Source organism: Elaeis guineensis, chromosome 14, assembly GCF_000442705.2.
Source record: "Elaeis guineensis isolate ETL-2024a chromosome 14, EG11, whole genome shotgun sequence".
Lineage (NCBI taxonomy): Eukaryota > Viridiplantae > Streptophyta > Magnoliopsida > Arecales > Arecaceae > Elaeis > Elaeis guineensis.
In genome coordinates this window covers 69,243,692-69,249,691 of record NC_026006.2, presented here as the reverse complement: position 1 = coordinate 69,249,691, position 6,000 = coordinate 69,243,692, and the positions used below count along the sequence as shown (strand labels likewise).

At 41.7% G+C, this 6,000-nt stretch overlaps 1 pseudogene; it reads right to left on the bottom strand.

Moving 5' to 3' along the window:
* LOC105033282 (serine/threonine-protein phosphatase PP1 isozyme 3-like) overlaps positions 1-6,000 on the bottom strand; it is a 41,049-nt pseudogene that overhangs the window by 6,814 nt on the left and 28,235 nt on the right.

Below are 6,000 nucleotides of genomic sequence, written 5' to 3'. Positions count from 1 at the left end.
TATGTGGGAGAGACGGGCGGATCGACCCCTTGCACTGTTGCCTTCCCCGGTATATATAGTGGAGCTAGGTATGGCGCCGTCATTAATGGCGCGGACAAGTGAGGAACTGTCAACTCACTGTGGGCTGTCAGAGCCGCCGTGAAAATGTCACGTCACCGTGTAGCCGTCTAATCACTAGGGTTGACCCGGCTCTCGGCGGGACAATGCCCCTAGGTAACTGTGCCGCATGTCCGTATCAGAGCTGACAACGTCTGGCGGCTGTACGGCGGTTGGAGGAGCCGACCGACCCAAAGTCGGTAGCCAGATAAATGGTGTCGGGCCCCTCCATTGGTCGGCGAGCATCATGTAAGTCGGGCCTCAGACCCCCGGGTTCAGTCGGTCGGGATGGTTACGCCCGACATACCCCCGGCCGGCGATGGGCCGTAGACTGGTCGGTAGTTAGCCGCTGATGGCATCCGTCAGTCGGTCGCCCCGACCGACGATCGGTCGGTCTATCGGTCAGTCGGAGTCGTCCAACGGAGGCGGTCAGACCGCCAGGCGGTCGGGCGGTCGGGCCCTCCGGCAGTAAGTCGGGCCTTCCGGTCGGTCGGGCCCTCCGGCAGTAAGTCGGCGGGTATCCCCCAACAGATCTGATCAAAACAGATAATGTGATGATAAAGAACAGGTGAAGAAGAAATACAAACATGCATGACCTCTTTTCCCAGGAGGCTTCTGTTTATTCCATGGAGTGTTTTAGACTCGAAACTTGTGGTGGGCTGTGCGCGAGAGAGAAGGTGGGGAACTCTTTTCATGGGGTATCACCTCCCATGAAACACAGTAAATTAAAATAGGTAGAATCAAAACATTAACTTGTTGCTGTTTCTTTCCAAAATATTTCACTCAGAATCTTGAGAATTCCTCCCATGTGCTAGACATATAACAGAAAATAGCAAATTCATGTTCCAATTTTAATCCCTTGCTTCGTTACGACAGATTACTGTGTTTTTTTCCTATCCAGCAGTACTAACCCAAGCTGCTTCCTTATCAACTTGTCCAAAGTGACATTGCAAACGCGAAAATATGATTTGATATCGTGTTTGTGTGTTGCATTGTGTGTGCGCGCATCTGTCTGTTTGATGAAGCAAACACCTACAGCAAAGGCATGAGGCAAAAACTTCATGTAAACCATTGAAGGCTACTCATTCACAACCTTTTAAAATCAATTACTGACAGACAAGAGTATAAAAAAGCAGGTATGATCTAATGCAACTAACCTTGATGATTGCAAGCTTTCCTATGATCATTGTTGACATGATGAACTTTGGTTTCTTCACTGCAGGCTTGAGAATTTGAAAAGACCACTTTAGAGTTTCATCAACACTCATCATTGCACCAGCATTATCAAATTCACCACAGTAATTACGGGCTGAAAATATGGTGACAGGTTGTCTGTTGGCAAAGAATTCATAGCCATCCTCAACAACCTGTGAATCATGAAAAAAACTTGTTGGGGCGATTCAGCTGACTACCTGGTTCCGACTTTCAATCGGCCTGATAAGTATGACTTGCCGAATATCGGTCGGATAGTTGGCCGACTGACAGTCGGCTATTCGCAAATTTGAAAGACTCCAACTATGACGACTTGACTGATTTCAGATCGATGATCGTCGGCATATCAGAGTTACCAACCGATGGTCATTCAGATTTCTACAACTACCGACATACGATCGACATATCTTGATTACCGACATATAGTCGGCTTATCTAAAACTACCAATGCAGAAAGCGCATAATGGTCAGAACATGATCAGTGGCTGGTATAACCACCCATCCCACGATCATATAATGCCAGAACAAGCGGAACTCATGTGTCTAACAGTTACAGACGGTTACCAACTACTCGTCTATAAAAGGAGATTAATGAACAGTATTTGGTAAGATCTCTTGAGAGCTGAAACTCTATCTCTTTGAATTTTTATCTATTGTTCACCAATACCCACTGACTTAAACATCGAAAGATCCCCGTCGGACATAATTCTGATCAGTGTGGACTTCATTTTGTAGGTGCTCTTCACGGACACAAGAGCAACAGAGGATTGGCCGCAACAGATTGATGCATCAGGTAGAAAAAAATACGAGCAATCATGGCAAAGATTAGAGCTCAACATTAACAAGATCAGCGAGGCAATCTTTCCATCGGAAAGATCTTCCTCCCCCATCTCCATTGGTAGAGCCCAGCTCTTCACGTCCAGTAATTACTACGGACACATAAATTACTATTTTAATACAGCAAATGAAGGTGTTAACAGAGGCAGTCTACAGCCTCCAACAGCAACAACACAACAACAACAGCAACCACCGATAGAGGAGCTAGTGGCTCATTCGATGCCATCCAGGCACAACTGTCATCCTCCACTACATTCATCCTTTTCATCTCCAAAATGATGGATATCTCGGCATTCTTATCGAGTCGAGCAACCGCGTTCTCAGCATTCTCACCACATCGCCCATCCTTCACGGCAATCTCCTTCTCCTTCCCATGTACATAGTATCAAGAAGAGAAAAAGGCCACGTGAACCTTCTCCTTCTCCATCTTCAAATTCTTTAGGGGACTCTATCCCTGGATTATCTCAGTAACAGTGGCTCGATGACTACGAGCACAAGTTTAAGAAGATCGATCGTCAACTTATCCGACTTCAGATGGAAGATCGGAAGTTATCCAGCAACTATGACTTTTACACTGCCCAACCTCTCTCTCAGCGCATTCTGAATGAGCCAATTCTGTTTCGGTTCAAGATGCTACAGATGGAGCCATCCGACGGCTCCACTGACCCAATTGATCATTTGGAGAGCTACAAAGCTCTCATGATGATCCAAAGAGCAACTAACGCCCTCCTATGTATTGGCTTTCCGATGGTTATTTGGAAGGCTGCTCGAGCTTGATATTCTGGGCTACAATCGGAAAGTATAAAGTCCTTCGAGCAGCTTGAGCATTCTTTTGTGGTCCATTTCAGCACTAGCCAAAAGGTACCATGGACATCAGACAATCTCTTCTCCATCAAACAAGGCGAGACAAAGCCATTGAGGGATTTCGTGGCTCGCTTCAACACGACCATACTAGAAGTCATGGACCTCAATGAAGATATGGCCATATTGGCCATGAAGAGAGGTCTGAGGGGATCCAGATTCATTTATTCTCTAGATAACACTCTCCTTTAGACCTATGTTGAACTTTTGGAGCACACGTATAAATATATTCATACGGACGAAGGTGCTTCTGACCAGCGCTAGACAAAAAAAAAAGTTAGAAAAAGAAGCAAAAGAAAAGTGAAGTCCTGACCGAACCAAGTTGGTCAACCACTAATAAGCGGGCTTCATCTCGACAACGGAGTCCAAGGCCGAACAACTATGGCAAGTATGACTCCTATACTCCTCTTTCTGCTCCCCATGTACAGATCTTAATGGAGATCGAAGGAGAGGAGTATCTTCGACATCTCCGACCGATGAAAGTGCCATCGAGGAGTCATGACAGGAAGAAGTACTGTCTATTTCATTATGATCATGATCACGATACCGAACAGTGTATTCAACTTAGGGACGAAATAGAGGCCCTGCTTCAACGTGGCTTCCTCAAAAAATTTCGATGAGATTGTTCGACTCAACTTTCCACCGACCAACAGCCTCAGCCACAAGCTGAGGAAATAATCAACAATCAGCCAATGACGGGAGTAATCAATATAATCTCCAGATGATCGAAGGACTGGGGGGCAACTTTTGAAAAAGAGTCGACGAAAAAATGATGATTAGATAATGTAACCTCTTTTTCAGAAGATGATGTTAGGAGAATACAAACTCTCTATGACGATACTGTCATCGTTTCGACAACGATAGCAAACTATGATGTAAAAAAAAATTTAGTTGATAATGAAAGTTCAACTGATGTTCTCTTTTACTTGACTTTCTTTCAAATGTAACTACTGACTGACTGACTTAGAAGAGTCTCGATGCCATTAGTCAGTTTTACTAGAGATGCAGTTATCATGGAAGGAGAAATTACTCTCTCTTTAACCGCAAAAATAGATCCACAATAAAGTACTATTCTTCTAATATTCACAATCGTCCGAGTCCCATCGGCTTACAATATCATACTTGGACGAGCTAGACTTAATACCCTGAAAGCAATAGTTTCAACATATCATTTACTGATCTGATTTTCAACAAAAAATGAAATCAGAGAAATGCATGGAGATCAATAATTTGCTCGACGTTGCTTCCTGATCTCTACAAAAAATAATCAATCTGAAAACTCTTTGTCCATTGATAAATTGAACCAAAGAGAAAATGAAGAAAGGGATGAACCAGCCGAGCAACTGGTTTCTATCCCGTTAAAAAAAGATCTGGAGAAGACAGTCCAAATTGGATCGTAATTGTGTAATCCAGAATGACAACAATTGGTGAATCTGCTAAGAGCGAATGTTGATATTTTTGCTTGATCGACAATTGATATGCTAGAAATTCTTTCAGAAGTAATAACCCACCGGCTGAATATTGATCTTAAAGTTAGGCCAGTGAGATAAAAGAAAAAATTTTTTTGCTCCTGAAAGACAGAAGATCATTGATGAAAAGATCGACAAGCTCCTCACGGCTGACTTCATCAGGAAAGCCAACTATCCTGATTGGCTCGCCAATATAGTGATGGTGAGAAAAGTCAATGAAAATAAAGAATCTATATCGACTACACAAATCTAAATAAAACTTTTTTGAAGGATAGTTCAAATATCGATCAACTAGTTGATGCGACTTCGGAACACCGACTCCTAAGCTTCATGGATATCTTTGCGGGATATAATTAGATTCGGATGGTATCCGAAGATGAGGAGCACACTACCTTCATAACCGACAAAGGCATCTACTATTACAAAGTAATATCATTCGATTTAAAGAATACCAAAGCCACTTATCAATGGCTAGTCAACAAACTATTCAAGATACAAATGAGATGAAACATGAAAGTCTACGTTGATGATATACTGATGAAAAAACTTCAAACTCCTGATCATGTTCTGGATTTGGAAGAAGTCTTCGACATACTTCGACGATATCAGATGAAATTGAATCCGACTAAGTGTGCATTCGGAGTAATTTTTAAAAAATTCTTTAGATTTCTTGTGTCACAATAAAGAATTGAAGTCAATCCCAAAAAAATAAAAGATATCATCAATATGAAGCATCCAAGCTCCAAGAAAGAGATACAACAACTTAATGGAAGGATCGCTGTACTTAGTCAATTTATCTCAAGGTTGGCAGAAAGATGTTTATCCTTCTTTAAGATCTTGAGATAAGTGAAAGATTTTTCATGATTAGATGAGTGCCGACAGTCCTTTGAAGATCTAAAAAAATATCTGGCATCTCCATCACTACTTACAAAACAAAGCTCGAAGAAATTTTGTATCTCTATCTAACAACTTTGACAGAAGTAGTTAGTTCGGTACTCATCCAGGAGGATAAAAATCAAATTCAATGATCCATTTATTACATAAGCAAGGTGCTACATAATGCTAAAATAAGATATTCAAGAGGAGAGAAGATGATCTACGCTCTAATCATATCATTACAGCGACTTCATTCATACTTCTAAGCACATCCCATAGTCATCTTGACAGATCAATCGTTGAAGATAATTTTATACTGATCTAATACTTCAAATCGAATGACAAAGTAGATAAAAAAATATAGCAAGTTTGGTATCTAATATCATCCACGGCTGTCGATGAAGGCATAAGTTTTGGCCGATTTCATCGTCGAGTGTACTATATCTGACAATAACTTTGAGGGTGAACCTAATGACAAATCAAAGTAAGTTGAAACTCCTGAGGCTGACTTAACATCAGTGTAGGTGCTATATATTGATGGAGCATCCAACGCACAAGGCAGTGGAGCTAGTCTCATCCTCATCAATTTCGAAGGAATTATAACCGAATATGCCCTTCGATTTAATTTTAAAATTTTAAATAATCAAAT